Source organism: Odocoileus virginianus, chromosome 10 (assembly GCF_023699985.2).
Source record: "Odocoileus virginianus isolate 20LAN1187 ecotype Illinois chromosome 10, Ovbor_1.2, whole genome shotgun sequence".
Taxonomy (NCBI): Eukaryota; Metazoa; Chordata; class Mammalia; order Artiodactyla; family Cervidae; genus Odocoileus; species Odocoileus virginianus.
This window is the reverse complement of record NC_069683.1, coordinates 49,043,954-49,065,007: the sequence shown is the minus strand read 5'-3', so window position 1 is coordinate 49,065,007 and position 21,054 is coordinate 49,043,954.

Sequence of the window (21,054 nt, the reverse complement as noted above, 5' to 3'; positions counted from 1 at the left end):
GCCTTATATCGGCATGCATAATTTTTGCAACTTTCAAAACATAAAAGGGGGAGGAATGCGTTGAGCTTCATTCTCCCAAATACTGTGAGAAGAGGAGTTTTCCTTGATCCTAGGTCCTTTGGTCTTTGAAAGTTCTTTCTGGCGTGCTCTGAGTGCCTTCTGAGCAGCTTCAGGCCATGACTTTGCTTCTACCCGCCTTTGCAGAGGAACTGAGAATGCCTCACCACGTCTCGGCGCTTCAGCCACTCAGCGCCCGCCCACGCCGGGATGCTCAGTATCACCCTGGACACTGGACCACAGGGGCCGAGTGGTGAGAGCTCTTCCCTTCCCCCAGCTCAGGTCATCAGTTTGGTTGAGAAGCCTTTACTCTGTCTCCTGGGTTCCTGCCTCTGTCCTGACTCTTTTACTTTCTCTCGTCCTCACCCTTCCTTTCAAGTCCAGCTTCTCTGCTTCTTCCTGACACATCCACCCTGGCTCATAAACACATCTCTGCAGAGGAATCCATGCAGAGCCTTTTGACCACCACTTCCTTGGTCCAGGGGTCTCTTTGCCTAAAGATGGTGGAGACGGTCAGGCAGTTCCGAGAGAAGGGGATTACCTGGGTTGTAGCCCTTGACGATGAATGACCCAGTCCTGGTCACTCCAGCCCCCTGACCTCTTCACCTGGAGAGGGTTGAGAGCTGGGGAGGGAGAAAGGCTGGGGAGGCAGGCAGCCTCCTGCCCACTGGGAAAAGGTCCCTGCCTGAAGGGGTGCTCCCTGCTGCCTTGGAAGCCTCTCCCACCCTTGCAGCCTTGACCCCGCCCAACTCCGGGTATCCATGAGATTCGGGGTGTTTGGGATGACACTCAGCCATTGAGCACAGTCCTCAGGAGCTCAGGGGCTTCCCAGGTGTCACAGCAGTGAAGAATCCACCTGCCAAGCAGGAGACAGGAGCTCAGTCCCTGGGTCAGGAAACAGCAACCCACTCCAGTATTCTGGCCTGGAGAATTCCATGGACAGAGGAGTCTGGCAGCCTACAGGTACAGGGTCGCTGAGCGACTAACAATTTCACTTTTCACTTTCAGTCAGCGGCTCAGACCCCCAGGAGACCCAGAAATGGATAAAGCAGATGAATAAGGGATAAATAGATAAATGGATAAATCAGTCACCCTTGGGAGCTGCCTGGAGTGAGGGAGGGGAGAATCTTGGAAGGCGTCTGCCAAGTGCCCAGTCCCAGCTTCAGCCCTGGTCCACCAGGACCCAGCGCAGGTGAGAAGACGCAGGTCCCACTCAGGGACATGGCAGGATCCGCTCCTAGATGATCTCCCCAGACAGGGGAGATCCAGGATCTGTGCCAGCCTGTCTCTGCCCGCCCTTCCCTTTCCACCTGGGAGTCAAAGGAACAGTGGGCTTTTAGTCACTGTGAACCAAAACAGAATTTTCAACATTTCCAAAACCTTACTATCATCTTCACTGGCTCTGAGTGAGTTATTTCAGGTAAATACAATGTTCCCATTTTACAGAAGAGAAATAGACATCACAGTCGCAGCCACACAAGAGTCAACAGGGGGCCAGTGACCAATTTTCCTGACTCCCAGCCTCCTTCCATCAGACCGAGCCGGCCTGCCTTACCCGACCCCTGAAGCCAGGCCCTCCACCAGGGTTACCTATACCGTTATCTGAGAGCACCTAATACATACCACCCAAGGGATCAAATCATAGACACCCACTAGAAAAAATTTTCCAAAGGCTTAGAATCATAGGCTACTAGAGATTTTCTGATCCTCTTATTTTACATGTGAGGGAAGTGGGATCCAGAGAGGAGAGGGAAGTGGGATCCAGAGAGGAGAAGTGCTTTGTTCAAGGCCACACAGCAAGGCAGAGCTAGGATTCGCCCTCCAGCTGCACCCAGGGACTCACCAGGCTCAGGGTGCGTCCATCCTTGCCCGTCTCTCCTGGCAGAGCCTAGGCAGGGCGGGTGTTTTCTTGCATCGTAGTATATGGAAGTTTTTCAAGGGCAAGGCAACTTTGCACTTCTCTTGCTCCTCTCATGTGCATCACAGAGGCCATGAAGGATTTTCATTCAGAAGATTGTAAGCGTCTCCAGCTGCTCTTGTGATGAACCTTGCCTACCCCCACTCCAGGCAGAGCTGCCCCAGGAAAATGCCAGGAAGTGGGGACCCCCAGGAGGTATCACAGCTGCTGCCCACAATCTGGGTGCCCTGGAGGAGGGACTGAAACTCAGGGTTCCTACTTTAGCCTCTATCTCATTGGTTCATCACACACTAGCGTAAACTGAAAACTAAAAGCTTTTCTCTGCCTCCTGGGCAGAGAAAGCTCTGGAGTGGGAGTCCAGAGGCCTGGGTCCAGCCTCAGCTCTGAACCAACTTCCAAGACGCCTTGGGCAAGTCTCCTACACATTCTGGGTGTTGCAGCCCCATCTGTGCAGTGAGGACATCAGGCCAGATTGTCTCTAGTGTCCCTCCAGCTCTGCCAGACCCAGCTCCATGGTTTAGGAAGCAGTAAAGAGTCAAGTAAAGCCATTAGGAGTAGCGAAGAGATGGGGGCTGAATAACAGTCATAATGCAATTTTCCACAAACAGGGACTATGTTCTAGGAACTCACCTGGGCTGCACACCTGTTCCTCCTTTTGATCCTCACAAGGATTTTGGAGATCCTACTATAATCTTCTTTATTTCACAAGTGAGTCAACTGAGGCTCAGAGATTAGGTAATTGTCTGAAGCCACACAGCCTGTAATCAGTGAGGTCGGACTGTCCGAATTTTCTCCCTCCTTTCCCCCCACCACACCCCCCCCCCAGGGGGTGACCGCCTTGGTTCTCAGGGCCCTCTCTCCAAATCAGCTCTGGGGTCAGTGGGGCCTCTGTCTCCCTTCTCTGATGTCATCATCACAGCCCTAACTTCCCAGCACTTTCTCAACGTCAGACTCTTGTCAGACCACAAGCCCCAAATTTTGCTCCAGAGAAAATGACTTTATCCCACCTCATTCAAGCCCTTACAGCTTCTTGCCCCCAGTTTACCCTCCACATTGCCTGATTCCTATGACTTTAATTCCTCCCTAGCTGCTTTTCTCAGCTTTGGGGCTCATGACTTCTGGGTTGGGGGTGTACTTATCCAGCCTGCCTCTTTCCTGTGTATCTTCTCAAAGTTATCTGCTATCAGGCTGGGTGCAGGAGTGAAGGGAAGGTGCCTGGATGTTCACAGGTGAGATCATGGCAAGAGGGCAGAGGGGACACCCCAATGGGCTCCATCCACTGCAAGAGGTTTGCAATAGCACCCGGTGCCGAGGATAGACCTATGGGTCACTGACGCTGCTCAAGGTGGAGGAGAGTAGGCTGACCCCCCAGGCGTACCCCAGGGAACAGAGGGGAAGGAGAATTGGAAGGAAAAAGCCAGAGGACCTTGCTGATTCGTTATAACCTGGAAGACCAGAAGAGGGAGCAACAGAGGATAGCACCAAGGTTTAGGGAAAATGGGGTGATGGAAGAGGTGCGGTGAGCCACCTAGAAATCGAGCTGTTAGGAGAAAAATTTGTGTGTGAGTGTGTGTTTGTGCGTGTGTGTGCATGTCTGTGTGTGTGTGCATGTCTGTGTGTGTGTGTGCATGTCTGTGTGTGTGTGTGTGTATGTGGTGGGGCAGGAGAGGGTGGAGGATCTTGTTTCAAACACTGGTTTTGAAATGACAGAGGGATTTTCAAGTGGAAATGCGTATTGAGTGATTAGAAAAACAGGATCCAGAGCAGCAGGGAAGGCAAGGGGTGGGTCATATAATTACTGTGCCCTGAACTCTAAGCTGAGCTTAGGGGCCCCAGGCTGCCCGCTCCCCAGCCCCACCTGCCCCACCCGGAGCCTGAGTCAGCCAGCCTCGGTGGAAATGTGATGAGTGAAGCCAGGCGACCGAGTCCTGAGATAGGGTCTTCCTGACCCTATAGAGATGACCGCACCCGGGGGCAGCCAGGTGTGTGGTGTCCACAGTGGCCAACACTGCAGGGAGCAAAGGAAACAAGGAAAGCCAGGAAATCCGTGGCCGGGAGAGGAGGTGAGCCTGCGGGGATCAGACGGGCTGGTTGGGGTGGGGGCGACTCTGGGTTTAGGGGAGAGAGAGAGAGGCAGGTAAGCTAGAAGAGGGAGTAGGGTAGGTCAAGACTGGTCCTCTGCTCCAGTCAACAGCGTGGATGCTGGGAGGGACTGGGCGTGGATCAAGGCCCTGCCTGAGGAGGTGGAGTGCGGAGGGCGTGGGGAGAGGAGCCGTGGGCCGGCAGTGACAGCGCCAGGAGGCAGAGGCTTTCACCGAGACAGGGGGGAGTTTCGCTCTTGAAACAGGAACCTGTGCACATCGGGGGAGAGAGGGGGGCACTGAAGATCTAAAGATGGCCGAGCAGGCCCTGGGAGGCAGGGGTTCCCAGCGGTGCCTGGAGACTCAGGTCCCCGGAGACCACAGCCTCCTCCGGCCAGAATCACAGCTTTCAGACAACGCGGCCGCTTCCTAAGGCCTCAGGAACCCAGGCAGAAGCAGGAGTGTGGCCAACGTTCTAGCTGTCTCTTCCAGTTCAGTGAATTCTGGTGTCCCCCCTCACACACACACACAAACAGCAGAGTCCCTTCTGCTTTCAGCAAAGGCCACGCAGCAAGTCACTCTCTGAATCGAGGAGGAGTGGCCAGCACCCCCTTGAGCAGATATTCCCCAGATGGGTAGGGACGAAGGGACCAGATCCCCCAGGGAGCTGCCTTCACTCAGACCCCCCAGAGCCTCCATCCCCTCTCCTAAAGCCACCTTTCCTTCCCTGGCCTTTTCCAAAATCAATCCCGACATCTCCTTAAATCGAAGTCAGCCACAATGAAAGGGTGGTGTGGAATTTTGTTTACCAATCCTGGCATCTAATTAAAATTAGCTGATGGTTCTTCTAGTTGGTTTTTTTGTTCTGACTATTTTTAAGCCGGAGCTGCTAGATCAGTGCAGCCACTAGTAAGCTGTCAAATCAAATTTTCAAAAGCAAATTGCTTTTATAATTAATTTAATTATTATTACGGCTCCCAGTTTTGTGTTGCCTTAATGAACACAAGCAGGTTTCGCCCTCTGCTTCTCCCCCACACACTCACTTAGCACCCCCTTGCCTCCCCAGACCCACCTCCCACCTCTCCAATCCGAGTTGGGCAAATGGAAAGGCAAGAAGAAAAGCAGACACACGCGCCCAGTCCCCCTCCGCGACCACCACCCCCCGCAGCATCTACCTCTCTGACTCACGCCCTCACCCTCAGAGTCAGTAATTAAAGTTCTGCTCCCTGTTATGGAATAAATGGTACATGTTTTAATTACCCCGAGCCTACCCAGGCATCCTCACACCCCCGCCCAAGACTGTGAATCTGGTGGAGTGGGGGAAAGGGTGGGGGGACAGTTCCGAGAAAGAAAGAGCTTCTGTGACAGTGACAGCGGTCTGTCACCCGGGGTCTGGAATTCGCTGGGGAACCGTCAGTTACTAAGGAAACTAGGAGGAAGAGAAGAAGGGAGAGAGGCGGTTGGATCCAATTTTGGGCGACAAGTGTGAGGCGTAAAGATGTTGGCCCCTCTGCGCATCCTAGGCTCAGCGGCAGCGTCTTCAGGGGTGCGCGGGGGCATAGAGGGGTCACCTGGAGGCCACAGCCCTCTCAGGAGCCCAAGGCAGGTCAAGGGGACAGAGACACAAAGGCAGGAGCAGCGATGGGCCGGGACAGTGACCAGAAGCTGTGTGTGTGTGTGTGTATCCACCCACAAGCACACAACCGTTCACACCCATGTTTGTGCATGTCCATGCTTTTATCCTTTACGGTCTTTTGGGTGTTTTCTTTTTGTTTTCCTCCTTCTCCAGTTTGCAACTTATCTCATTTCCATCTTTTCTCCTTTCTCTGGCAAACAAATTTCTGCCCCCTTCTTTTCTCTTTCTCTTCTCTCTCCGTCTCTGTCTCTCTGTCTCCATCTCTGTCTTCTCTTCCCCTGCTTCTCCATCTGCCACCCTACCCTGCATCCCCCAATATCTCTTTCTCTGCTTGTCTAGTTAACCCCCCTCCCAGGCCCTCCCTCTCTGCCTCTCTCTTCCTGTCTCTGTGTCTGTCCGGCTCTGGCTCAGACGTGACCCTGTGAACTGTAAGGGCAGGAGACCTGGGGACACTGGAGCACCCCGCCTGCCCTGACTCCCCTCACAGGCCCGGCTGATTCCCCCCCCAAGGAGCCACAAAACCTGGGGCTTCATCGGATCAGCTCTCAAAATCCAGTGCTGTGGGAGGGAGGAACTTGGCCCATACAAGTCCCCATTGTTTCTGAAACAGAAGCAGAGAGCAGGAGAGAAGGGCAGGGCTCGGGGTGGGCCCCGAACCAGCCCAAAGAAGGGGCCAGGGGAGCTCCAGCCAGGTGAAGGAGACAGGGTTTATTTCCGGGCTTTTGCGCTGAGGGCCAGACAGGAAGCTGCACAGAATGAAGGGTGCGACACCAGTGCAGTTGGGCTGGGGCCTGGCTGGTGGCCGGGCATTCTGGAAGGCACTCAGGAATCCCACGAGCGTGCCAGGCCCTGGGGAGAACCCACCATTCCCCGTACAGAGCCATTCCAGGAGGGGCTGGGCCCTCCCTCATCCTCCGATGGGCAGGGGGCACCCATGCCCTTTCTCCAGGAAGCCGGGGCTGGAGCTCCTGCCGCCTCACTCCTGCGCAGGGCCGGCTCCTTTTCTCACCTCTTCTCCGTGTGCAGCTAACCCAGGCTTGGATCCTTTCCTGTGCCCCCTCCTGGTAAAGACAGGGCCCAGGTTCCGTGTGGCCTGAGCCCTGGCTCCCAGGGTCCCTCAGGGAGAGCCCAGCACTCTGGAGGGACGGAGCCCCGCACCCCACATCCCCCACACCCCCACACCGGCTGCTCAGAGGGGCTGGCAGCGGTGCAGGACCACTCAGGCTGCCCTGCCCGGAGCAGGAATAGCTTAAGAGGTGGGTTACCTTTCTCTGCTGAACCAAGATTTTGGGAGGCGTGGGAAGATAAGATGTCCATTTCTGTCCCACCGACACATCTTTACACACACACACACACACACCCACACGCACTCACCCACCCCACTCATTCAAAGGGTGGCAACTCAGCCCTCCTTACTCTAGGGGGCGCTCTCCAGTCAGCTGCCTGACAGCCGCCTGGAGGCACTTCCAGACCAAGGTCCTCTCGGTGCCAGAATCTCAGCAGGAGTTCAAGGCCAAGGTGAGAGGCCTCAGCCCTGCCTCTGAAGCCACCCACAGAGGCCTCGACACCGCAGGCCGCAGGCGGATCTGGCATCCTCGGACACCCCTCGCCATTGCCAGGCAAATGCTCCAGCCAAGGCACGTGTGTAGAGCAAGCCTGCCACCTGGTGGTGAGGCTACTCAACTACAGACCGGGGCTCTGGAGGGGGTTCGGTGGGGCTGGGGCCCCTCCGGGGCTGATCCCTGAGGCAGTGCTCTCCTGTGCGGGCTGCATGGAGCCCTTCCCAGAACCCATCCAAAGGCGCTCATGGGGGCAGAGAGCAGGGGTGGAGTGGGGTGGGGTTGGGTTCAAGAGCTAAGGCAGGGGACCCAAGGGTCAGGCCCGAATGAACTCAGGAGAAGAGATTTCATGTGTCTATGCCCTGAGGAAGCAGCAGCCTGCGGCACTGGGAAGCTCAACAATCCAGGTTTCTCTCCTGGGTCTACCAGCACCCAGCTCTGAGGTCGATGGTGGGCCTTTGCTTGGAGGATCCAGCAAGACACAGCCCTGCTCTTGAGGAGCTCGTGGGCTTGAAGCAGTTCACACCGCGAGCCAGGAGCTGACAGTTTGGAGATCAGCTGCGATTAGGACAGGAAGGACCTCAGGGGTCAGCTGGCCCAACAGAGGCTGCAGGACAGGCTTTGTGAGCCCCTGCCCCCACGTGCAAAAACGTCCATAATAAAATTTCATTTTATGACTTTGGTATAACAATGAATATATTTATACTACACAGGTGGTTCAGCAGTAAAGAATCTGCCTGCAAGGCAGGAGCCACAAGAGACCCAAGTTTGATCCCTGGGTCAGGAAGATCTCCTGGAGGAGGGCATGGCCACCCACTTCAGTATTCCTGCCTGGAGAATCCTATAGACAGATGAAAATGGCGAGCTCCAACCCATGGGGTCGAAAAGAGTCAGAGTCAGACACGACTGAAGCGACTTAGCACACATGCACGCACACCCTATAACATTTCCACAGCCTAAATTTTGGGGTTTTCTTTCTTCTGACTTTAGAAGAAATTAAAACCTTTCCAGATGCCTAATGGAAACATGAACCCTGAATCCAACCTCTTCATCTTGCTGATGATACAGAAGCCCAGAGGAGGACAAGGTCTGCCCGCCATCACACAGCAGGCACTGGCTGGGCTGGGGGGGGCCACAAGTTAGCCCTCTGAGCCAGACTAGGCTTCTCTTCATTACCTATTTAACCTCTTTCAGGAGACAGAAGAATCCCTGCTACCTACACTGCAAGCCAAGGACGAGCCCCCTCACCCAGCCCCTCCAGGCCCCTTTGGTTGCCCACCACGTGGAGAGAGCTTGGTTGGGTTCCACCCACTCCCCCCCCGCCCTCCCAGCAGAAGCTTTCCATCCCCCAGTCCTGGCCAGGCAGCCAAGTCACCACCACCACCACAGCTCTTTGGCCTACTGTCTTATTAATTCCTAATTTCCAATTTGCAAGAAGAGAGAGCTTTAAACCTCCATCTCACCAGCCCAGCAATCACACAGATGTACCAAGTATCTCTGGACAGCCTTTAATTTATCTCCCAGCACACGCGGGCACTGCTGAGAGACTTGATGGCACCAGCTTAAACATAATAAATTACTCAAGTACCAGAGATTAGTTAATAAAGCTCCAGGCTCCCTCCAAGCCCCTGCTGACTTGGTCGATGACACCAAAGGTTCCTTTGATGCTGCCCAGTGCAGGGGAGGGGGCCTGTGATAGGTGTCCCCTGCTCTGAGCCAGCTGTCCAGTCCTCCTCAGGACCGTTGTCACCAGGCAGAAGTTGTGACGTGGCAGAGAGGCAGGGGCCCCAAGAAATGCCAGGGCAGACTCAGGCATTTCCCACTCCAGGCCTCAGTATATCAATGGGGTCATCAAATGGTGGCAAGTCTGACCCTTGCTTGGGCACAGCTTGGAAGGCCAGGGGTCAGAGGATGCCCAAGAATGAAGCAAGATGTTGGCTACCTTTGGAGCCAGGTGAGGGGAATGGAAATGTTTTTCTTGAAGACATAAAGGGCCAGAGATAGTCTTGAAGCATTTGAAGGTCCATCCCTGCCGCTCACTCCAGGTACCTGCCAGGTGTGTCTTCACTGGGCCTCGCATCCATACCATCTACCGTCTTCTATCCCTGACCACACAGTAGTCCTCCAACAGTTCTGCCTTGTCTGTATGGACCTAGTCCGCCCCCTCTCTCCACCAGCATGATCTTTATATAGCCCAGATCTAGCCACATCACTCCTCGGACTACAGTGTGTGATGCTCTTCCATTGCCTACCTAATAAAACTGGCTCCATACCTTGGAATGCATTGTCTTCCCCTGCTGGTCATGAACATTACCAGACTGGGAAAGATGCTCGAGGGAGAGGGTGCAGCTCACCTTCTAGGTGACATTCTCATTTATCAGGTGGTTCCGCAAATTCCTACAAGAGACAAAGAAATGGGCAAAAACACTCCGAATTAGTTCCTAGACCAAGACACTGGGAAAAGGGCTTCCAGGGAGGGTGGGGGGTAGGAAAAGGCTATCTGTAAAGTGGTAGCATTGCCAGAATTCTGAGCTACCCTGGAAAACCCCTCTTCCTTAAGAATCTCTCCCATTAGCCTCAGCTCAGGTATCCCAAGCCCCAGATGATATCGAGAAAGATGAACCAAATATTTACATCTTCTTCATTTCTCCTGATACCAAAGCCAGAGCTCCTGGCTCCCAGGCTCCGCCCACCCCAGGCCCCCGCTAGGGTCCCCCTTGGTCCCAAGTCAGACCTGAGATCAGGGAGTGGGACTTCTTCCCCAGTCCCCTGGCACTGAGGTGCTCTTGAAGCTATCAAAAAAAAAAAATTGTGATCCATAGTCATCTTTGTTCCCAGGCACTAGTATTACTCATTGTTATCAGCAATAAAAACCTCTTCAGTATCTCTAATTCTTTCCTTCCATAGTGCTCAAAAGACTGCCTACACATGCTCTTGTTTATGCAGAGATGGCCTCCCTCACACAATAGGTGGTGGCTGAATATGGTGCAAATTGAATCACATTGTAAATGTGCAAGGGAATCCTAACATGAATCCTTTAATAAAGAGAATAATCACCCCTTAATTTTTCATTAGTATAAACCCAGGTGTTCCTAGAATGAGTATGTTGGATGTGAACAGAACCTATATGTGTACACAGACACACACACACACACACACACACACACACCGGAGAGTGCAACCCACCATGCCCAGAATAGCCCCAGGTACAAAGCAGTCTTAATATTAATAAAAACCTGACAGAGATACTAAGAGTATATTTTTTATAGTGACACTGGTGAACAGGAACACCAAAGATTATATAAGACGGCTTCCCCTTAAGGAAAAAGGAAACTGAGGCCCCGAAAGGAGCAATGGTTTACTGCTGTCCCCCACCTCCATAGAGAGATGTTCCGAGCATTTATAAAAACTTCTGCGTCCCTACAGCACAGAGAACTCTGCTATGTTACGTGGCAGCCTGGGTGGGAGGGAGTTTGGGGGAGAAGGAATACATGTATATGTATGGCTGAGTCCCTTCACTGTTTGCCTGAAACTAGCGCAGCATTGTTAAACAGCTCTGTCACTGTCGCTGTCGTATCCACTCAGTCGTGTCCGATTCTTTGCAAGCCCATGGATTGTAGCCCACCAGGCTCCTCTGTCCATGGAATTCTCCATGAAAAAATACTGGAATGGGTTGCCATTCCCTTTTTCAGAGGATCTTCAAAACCCAGGGTTCGAACCCAGGTCTCCTGCTATACCCCAATACAAAATTAAAAGTTTAATAAAAATAAAAATGAAAAAAGCATGATGATATTTAAAATTTTTAGAAAAAGCACTTCTGGGTCCCAAGAAGATGGTATATTCTAGAATTAATTTATTAATGCTATCATTATTATGGAACTAGAAAGGAAAAGGCTTTTTACTCAGCCTGGAGCTTGGGATGAAGAGAACTCTCCCAGACTTCTCCCACCCACATCTGATTCAGATAATTCCAACATTCATCCCACAAACCTAGTGGTCGATGACCTAGATCCTCAAGCCACTGGCCACTGTTTTATGCGTGGCTCAGATGTCAGCCGAAGACTCGCCCCCCCCCCCCTCCATATCAGTAAACCTGACCCCAAATCTTCAGCCTGTGGGAATCCAGAGCCTCTGGCTTTCATGCGCCCCCGAAATCTGGCTAATCCCCATTCTCACTGTCTTTGGCCTGCATCCACACTGACCACCTCCATCCTGCTCTGTGCCACCCAGGGCACAAAGCTGAGGCTCTGTTGGGGGCTCACAAAACCACATACGCACCAAGCGCTCCCCGGCTTAGGAGCATTCCTGGGAGTGCGGCTTCCGGGAGAGGGGCCTGCGGGCCAGCACAGCAGCTGGGGTCCTGCTGCCTCTCTCGTCCCTCACTTCCCTGTCCTCCCGAGAAAATAGCTCATTCTTCTCCCTTGTCTGCACAAAGCAGTCTCGTTAATACTTAGGTTCCTTCGAGTCTCAGCTTCTCTCCTTTCAGAGCCTAAGAAAATAAAATACCTCAGCGACACAGCTGAGAAAGAGCTCTCAACCCAACCCAACTGTAAGCCCCATGAGGTCAAGGATTGGGTCTTGACATGGACTGTAAGTAGCCCAGAGTTCACTTTAATAAATGCCACCGTTGCAGCCAATTCTCATGACCCACAGTAGTCACGTTCCATGAAATCAGCTCAAACACTGAATTAGAAAATGCTAAACATTTGTCCCAAAGGGAAATATAGGGGTAGGTTTTGTGAGCCTCTGGTCACATTTTCATCAACTGATCAACATACCACCTTTTTAAAAACGCATTTCTGTTTAAAGACACTTATTTAATATCACTGTTGATTCATTAACATTGAACTCACGGCCAATGGTGCTATAACTCATGCCTGATCAGAGCTTATCTAACACGTGTTTTCGCCATAAGGCACTTCACAGCCTTCTGCGCTCGGGACACCAGACAGCACGGTAGCACCGCACGTGGGGACCATTTTGCAAGATCGCCCAAAAAAAGCACAAAAAAAAATGTAGAAAAAGGTGGCACAAAAGAGCCCACGAGAAACACTTGTTTACAGGCTGAGAACTGAAACAAGAAGGCAAAGTGTCGCTTTGTGCGACCTCCACTGAGAATGTGCACATCAAGCAATTCCAATTTCTCACCATCCTGCACACGTCTGTGAGTACCTAGGAAGCACCGTGAGGATCCATGGGGGAGTCATGCATTTTAGCAAGCAGGTGAATTTGAAAACACGGAATGCACCCATAATGAGGACGGACTGTCCCTGTGTGCTGGGGAGTACTACTCAGCCATAAAAAGGAACAAAGAGTGGGTGCAGGCAACTGCCTGGATGGTTCAGAGGCCAGTCTCAAAGGTTTCACACCATATGGTTCCACTTATATGATACTATTGAACAGCCAAAACTGTAGCGATAGAGAATGGATCTGTGGGTGCCAGAAGACAGAGGTGGGAGGCAAGTGTGGCTTAAATTAAAGGATAGCTCAAGGGAATTGGGGAGGGGGTGTGATGAAACTATTCTGTATCCTGATGGTAGTGGTGGTAATGCAAATATCTGCATGTATTAAAATTCATGAACTGTACATCAAGAGAAAAAAGGTCATTCTACTGTATGATAATTTAACAAATAAAATAAATATGTAAGCAAATATCATAATAAGGATAACCAGAGAGGCGCCACCGCGGCTGCCTTGCTGCAGGGAATAGGGCCTCAGGAGAAGGTGCATGTGGCCATGTGAGGCCCTTCCTTGTGGCCTTGTTGGAGGAGAGAAAGTGACCATGCGTGCCTGGGTTGTGGTCTCCTGCCCCATGCAGGTGACTCCTACAGCCTGCTAGTCACCAAGAGAGGGATGCCAGGTCTGGAGGCTTCTCAGCCTCGTTCCGTGCGTGGGCTCCTCTGTGAGAGGACCCCTCTCCTCCAGGGTCCCCAGGGCATTCGCTTTATATCCACACGCAGAGATTCCCCCTCAGAAGTTGGTGTTGCCCCTAGCAACCAGCTCTCTCTCCAAAATGCTTTGAATACAGACTGCCTCAGGAAGACTGCTCCTCAGAACTGATTTCTAAAAGACCTCCTATCACTATGTGAACAAAACATTTTTAAACAGAAAATTTAACAAGGTTTTAAAACAAAGATTCATCCTTTTCATCCTCTTCTGACAATGTGGTTGCTGAGTGGCTTGGGGGGGACGGGGGACTTGCTGTTCTTCCCAAAGGAAAAAGAAGGAACGGTGGTGGCAGCCGGTCAAATGCTACCTGTTCTGGGAGACCGATGAGAGGAAAAATAGAGGTCGTGTGATACCCGTCCAAAATCTGGTAGTGCAGGTCTTAACACATAGTGGGTGCTTAGTAAGTCCCAGAAAATCAAGACGAATTCCCAAGACTAAAAGAGCTGTACAGTATAATGGTTAAAACACAGACATGCCTATTGAATATCATCAATAAACATTGCTGGTACCCAGTAAAGAGCTCGCAACAAAGATGGGTTTCAGTGAATAAATAAGATATGGCCCACACTTTCTGAGGTCTCCAGGTCTAGGGGAGAGAAAGATATGCATAAATAATTGCACTATCTGGCAGAGATGCTTAAAGCTAGAATAAAATAAAAGAACATGCCACGGGAAAATGGATAGGAGGAGAGTATTAATCAAGGTTCTTTGGTTGCAAGTGACAGAGTCTCAACTTAAATGAACAGAAACAAAACAGCCAATGCATTGGTTCACATAATTTGAAAAGACCTGAGTGTATCCAGAGACTCAAATGTTGATGTTGATAGAACGATACGATGTTGATAGAAAATTCAGCTCTTCTACAATCCTTTGTCCTCTGCCTTCACGAAAGAGGTCTTAAGTTTAGAAATGAATCTGGCTTGAATCCCAGCTCTACAATTTACTCGCCTGAGCTTTTCTGAGCTTCAGCTTCCTCATTTGTAAAGTGGGAATAATAATACCTACCTCACAGATGGTATTTGAGGGTTAAAGGTAAACTATAACTGTAATTTTTGTTGTTGAACAAATCCTATATCCCCTTTTCAGCTCAATGATCTTATCTTCTAATCCCAAGTGCCCATCCATCCATGCACCCATCCATCCATGCATCCATTTATCCATGCATCCATTCATCCATCCACTCAGTATATATTAAACACCTGCTCTGTTCCAGGCAATATGCTATACACTGAGATTAATATGCCTACCCTGCTATTAATAAGGTAGGCTCCCCTACCCTCCAGTTACTTACAGGTAAGTAAGACTGATAAGACAAACAAATATGAAACACTAAAATGTGAGGAAGTGCATAGGATTAGTACAAACAATCCCTAACATCTGTATAGTGCTTTTCATTCTTAAAGAACACTGTTATATTCAGTCACTCCACTAAAGTCTCATAACAATCTCATGAGATATATCATCATTCCATCTTGCTAATGAGAAAGCTGGGGCAAGTTTTCAGTGATATGACTAAAATGTTCATAGTGGGTGGGAGGCAGGAAAAAGTTCTTTCTGTGATGTTATATTCGTGTGGAGCATAAAAGGTTTACTGGGAGGAGAGAAAAAAAAAGATTTGTTTTGACATTATTTTGAAATATAGTGACCAATAAAGAAGCCATAACCAGACATCAGAGGACTGAGGATAGAATGGGCCATATGACACAAATACCACCAGCGCGAACAAGGGGGAAAGGGCTGATGCGTGAGCACAAGCAGTTTGCCATCTGGGTAGAAATGTCTCGATCAGAACATGAGAAGTGGAATCACACCACAGTGTTCACATTTTTCTTTTCAATCTTGACAGAAATTTTGCAGGACCATAGAGCTCTAGGCACTAGTGGTAAAAAAAAAAAAAAAAAAAAAAAAACCACCTGCCAATGCAGGAGACATCAGAGATGTGGGTTTAATCCCTGGGTCAGAAGATCCCCTGGAGGAAGACATGGCAACCCACTCCAGTATTTTTGCCTGGAGAATCTCACAGACAGAGGAGCCTGGCAGGCTGCAGTCCATAGGGTCAGAAAGAGTTGAACATGACTGAAGTGACTTAGCATGCAAGCACAGAACTCAGAACTCTAATCTAATATGGACCCTGTGTCTATTGCATCTTCAGATTTCTATATCATCTTTTAGGTACATTAGGATGATCTTTGGCTTCCATCTTCTCAGTCTCCATACTACCTTTATTGGACACAGACACTATAAATATTTGCCCTAGGTGACATGGTGAGCAGGCCAAAATCCTGGAAGTTGAACCCAAGTCTTGAGATGTCAATTCTGGTGGCCAGTTGGTCACGCAATGCTGCTCCCCGTACCAGATGCCAGAGGGAGAAAAGGACTCCTGAGCGTCTCTGTGCCCCACCTGGGTCTGAACTGCCTCGAGGAATTTCCCGTCGTGATCTGAACCATTTCCCCTTCTTTCCTTTTTTCCCACCAGGGTGAAACTGACCCACTTCTTCAGGTCCCTTAACTCACAGGTGACATATGCCTTCCTACTGTGTTGGATCAGCAAGGGAGAGACTTGGGTGGGGACGTGGATCCCCCAAAAGTCTACCTGCTCCACCTGTAGGCAGAGTGATGTCTGCAGGCCATGCCAGGGCACCCTGGCCTTGCCAGGATCAGAACACTTCCTGCCAGCGGGTGAGGTAGCCACCACCTGGACTGAGGGTGGGGCTTGGAGGGTTGGACTAAAGCAGCACTTTGGAGTCAGTCACCTGGGTTTGAATCTCAGCTCTGCAGCTTCCGAGATGTATGCTCTCAGCAAATCCCTTAACTATCCTAGACCTCAGTTTTCTCACCCACAAAATGGGGATGCTAAGAGTGATATTAATAACAGCATTTGTGCTACAGGATTGTTGTAAGGCACAAAAGAGTTTATCCTGCAAATTTATTTCTTCAGTCTTACATGTGTGCCTGCTTGCTTAGTCATGTCTGACTCTTTGGGACTCTGGACTGTAGCCTGCCAGGCTCCTCTGTCCATGGAATTTTCCAGGCAAGAATACTGAAGTGGGTTGCCATTTCCTACTCCAAGGGATTTCCCCCGACCCCTTATGGGTATTGAAATTCTTACCTTTGTTTTACTGCTGACAAGTGAGGGTCAGGGAGGTGCATGTGTGCGTCCCCAAAGATCCCACTGGGAGCTTCCAGAAATTTCCTGGGATACAAAGAGCAGGAAAGCTTTGCACCAAGTAAAATCATAGAGTCCTGTAACCGGGGGCAGCAGAAAATTTTGGTCTTTGGGCTTGCTTTTTTTTTAATCCCAGAAAAAATATAAAATAGTTGTAGAAGAAAGAGTAGATAAAGTGGAAGAATAAATGGGACATTTTCCCAGCTGGGCAGGAGGGTGCTGATTGAGTACAATCAATGCCACCAGCCCGCTAACGAGACCCAATCAGGCGGGGCGATTAGAAATATTCTTCAGGGAAAGAAGCCTGACAGCTGCAGGAAAGTGTTTGCTTTTCTAGAAAAGGGGGAGTGGGAGAGACAGGCAGAGTGGTGTGGCAGGAGTGGGGAGGCGGGGGGAGGAGCAAGAAGAGGGAATCAACAAAGCATCGGCACCAGCCAGTCCTTTCTTGAAGTCAAAGAAGAAAGAAGGCAAAGACAAGAGAGGAGGATAAAGGTTTTAGGGGGAATCTGCCACCGCCTCCATTTTCTCAGAGGCTGGTTTTCACAGTCTTTCCAACCAACTTCCGTCCTCTTGCTGGACTAAAGAGTCCTGGGCTAAATAAACATGTGCACTGAGATGGGTGTGACTTGAGTCCCTAGCAAAGATCACAGCTCACATCTGCAAAACCTATTACATGTTACAAAGCTCTCTCATGTACAGAATCTCATTTTGACCTCACAGAAACCTTTGAAGGAGAATTTTTAAATTAATTAACTTATTTCTTTTTAGTTTTGGCTGCACTTGGTCTTCATTGCCGTGTGCAGGCTTTCTCTAGTCGTGGTGAGTGGGGGCTACTCTCTAGCTGTGGTGCACAGGCTTCTCATTGCACTGGCTTCTCTAGTTGCAAGGCTCTAGGGTACACAGGCTTCAACGGCTGTGGTGCATGGGCTTAGTTGCCCCAAGGCATGTGGGATCTTCCACGGCCAGGGGTCAAAACCATGTCTTTTGCATTGGCAGGTGGATGGATTGCTAACCACTGGACCACCAGGGAAGCCCCTGAACGATGTATTTTTAATAAATTCCTCACTTGAAGGGTGACTTTAGTACAGCTCATTTTATATGTATTTATTGAGCATCTACTTTGCATGCAGTATTGGTGTTAGCTTGAACACAATAGTGCCTGCTTTCAGGGAGCTCTGAATCTGGTAAGAAAAACCTATATCATTTCAATAAAGTCTGGCAGCTGTTCTTTGCAGCAGAATGATAACTGATAGATGGAAGAGGAATTGCTTATTTAAAAATCATTATTTTGCAAGTTTCAAAAGCATAATTAAAATTTTAGGCAAGAAGCATTGGAATGCTAAAACCACGGAGTAAAAATTTGATGAGGACTAGGATATTGACAATCTTAAAGTATCTCCCCATAGATTACTTATTAATTACAAATGAGGAAATGATAAACTTCCAGTAGAGAAACTTGGAAGGCAGCACTTGACACAGTAATCAAATTAACAAGACCAAAAACAGGACAAAGAGGCACCCTATGCCTCTTGATACAATGCACTGAAATGGATGCAACAGAATTTATGTAACACACTTGCCAGAAATGTTTAATCTGAAGTTAACCAGGAAGAAACCATCACACATTTCCAAACAGGACATTCTATACACCAGCTGTCCTGCACTCTCCAAAACTGTCAAGGTCGTGAAAGATAAAGAAAGGCTAAAGAACTTCTGTTCCAGATTAAAGAAACAGACGTGATCTCACAACTGAATGCAACGTGTGATAATAGCTTGGGTCCTGTATCAGAAAAAGAATTCCTGTAAAGGACATTCTGAATATAATTTGGTGACATTTGAATAGAGCTGTACAAGAGCAGAAGCCTGTTGAGAGCGGGTAGATAAGTGAGTGGCAGAATTCAACTGCCTACTTGACATCCACACAATGATGTCTAAAAGACTTCTCATCATTAGTTCTTGATTCTTCCAACCTTCAAACCTATAACTATCATATTTTCCATGTGAGTTAGTGTCACCAGCACATACCCAGATGCTCAAGCCAAGCATCTAGAAGACATCTCTGCTTCTTTCTGCTACCTTCACAACCAATCTATCAGCAATTCCTGTTCACTGTACATTCAAAATATACCCCACACTGACTCACTGCTTCTCACCTCCACTGCTACAACTCTGGTCCAACCCACTACCATCATACAGGAGGACTACAACAATAACGTCTTCATTTTCTCCTACAAGTCATCTTTAACACAGGGGCTAAAGAAATTTTCTTTGCTTATAAGTCAATACATGCCACCACCCTGCCTTAACCTCTCCAAAATTCCTATTGAGCTTAGAACAAAATCCAGGAACATTCTATCTCCTCCCTGAAAGAAACTCTTATCTCCTATATTCTCCGTGCTGAGCTTTCTGAAAATCAAACTCAGAGTGGTATCCTGTGAGTGGCTGAATTACTGCACAAACTGTATTTCCAACCTTGCAGGGCATCCTATGGTAAAACTAGGACATGGATTGAGAAGAAATACGATCCTGAAAATTGGACTGGGGACATATGAGAAGTTCCCAGTGAAGTTAAGGGTCCCTACATTCTGTGAAGTCTTCCTTGTAGAAGCAATTCTTACATTTCCTCTTACATTAAGAAGGTTTGCTGCGTTTTTGTCTGAAGAACCCACAATGATCTGTCCTAATGTAGTTGCCTTGCAAGACACTGATGATTCTCCTTAGGACCCCTGCCAAACCTCTTTTCTTTCAATCCTATAACCAGTCAATCCTAAAGAAGATCAACCCTGAATAATCATTGAAGGACTGATGCTAAAGTTAGCTCAAAATCTTTGGCCACCTGATGTGAAGAGCTGATTCTTTGGAAAAGACCCTGATGCTGGGAGAAATTGCGGGCAGAAGGAGAAGGGGGCAACAGAGGATGAGTGGTTGGATGGTATCACCAACTCAATGGACATGAGTTTGAGCAAACTCTGGGAGATAGCGAAGGACAGGGAAGCCTGCCAAGCTGTAGCCCTTGAGGTCGGAAAGAGTTAGACACGACATAGCAACTGAACCACAGAAATCTGGGGGACATGTGTGGAAATGAATATTATGTGTGGGAGCAAGGTGAAAGGAACATAAAGTTGGATCCGGCCACATTTATTTATTTGGGCCCACTAAGCAGAGATTCTGGATTCTCTATCAGCTTGAAGGGCTACGAAGGGCTCTGTCAGCTTGTTTGGTTAGTTGACTGAAACATGAATGCAAACATGGCCTACATTAAATTAAGTTGAAATACCAAAACTGCCTTGGTATACAGTGGAGGAAACTATCTAAAGACTTAAGGAGATGGGAATATTAAAGTGAATTTATTGAATTGGCAAAAAATTCATTTGGGTTTTTTGGTAAGGTGTTACAGAAAAACCCTAATGAATTTGTTTGCCAACCTAAAATTATGTAGGACCTATTCACCCACCCCAGGAGGGTCTAAAGTACATACAACTATGAAAAATTCATTTATGAGAAAATCCCAGTGTCATTAAAGAGTTCGTTAGTCACCCTTCTCTGTGGTTTGGAAATGAGAACTGGTACTGTTGAACAAGGATCTCTAAATGGAATGGCTATCATGGAATACTGGGCAGCAGGGCCCAAGCAGTAGCATTAATTGCCAGAGTCCAGGCAGGCATGGTTACTGTGATGGACAGCAGAGTCAAAGCAGTAATCAAAATATTTCTGACTCTCAGAGACCCATGGCACTAACTAGTTGATCATGATGCCCCTAGAAGAGAAACAGATATATAGTCCATTAAATTCTTATAAGCAGAGGAGTTCTAGGTCTATGAAGAGAAGTCCAATATGAAAGACAGAAACATGGTCACAGCCCCTCAGTCAATCCCAGGCTTGAGTCAGTTTATAGACTTAGAATACTTTGAATAAACGGGAGCCTTGGGTCCACTTTGCCTCATTGCCAAAAACCTATCCTGTTAGTCTTCCTCCCAGTCTTCTCCAAAGGGGGTATATAGGCATTTACCTGAGTAATTGTGCTTTGGAGGAAGAGAAATAATTGTATCTTTTAGAGATTGCTAGACATTGACTCTAAACTGACACTAATTCCTAGAGACCCCAAATGTGTGGTCCACCAGTAGAGTAAGAGCTTATCCATGGAAGTTTAGTTCAGGTCCCTCTCATAGTGGGACTAGTGGGTCTTTGAAGGCTCAGTGAATCCTTGAACCCAGTCTGCGGTTATTTCCCCATCTCTGGAGTACACAACTGGAATCCAAAGTCAGTAACTGGCAAAACCCCCATATTGGTTCCCCATCCTACAGAGAGAGGGTTTTTCTAGCAGGAAATGCCTAGGGGAAGCCACAAGTACTGCCTATACCTACACAAATAGTGAACCAAATGTAACACAGCATCCCTGAAGGAAATGCCGAGATGAATGCTACCATTAAGGACTTGAACGATGCAGGTGTAGTGATTCCCACCCCATCCCCATTTAACTTACCTAAGCAAAAAACAGATGGATCTTGGAGAATGACAGTGGATTATCATAAACTTAGTCAGGTGATGACTCCACTTGCAATTGCTCTTCCAGATGTGGTTTCGTTGCTTGAGAAAATTAATATATCCCCTGGTACCTGGTATGTAGCTATTGAGCTGGCAAAGGCTTTTTTCTCTATACCTGTTAGTAAGGACTACCAGAAGCAATT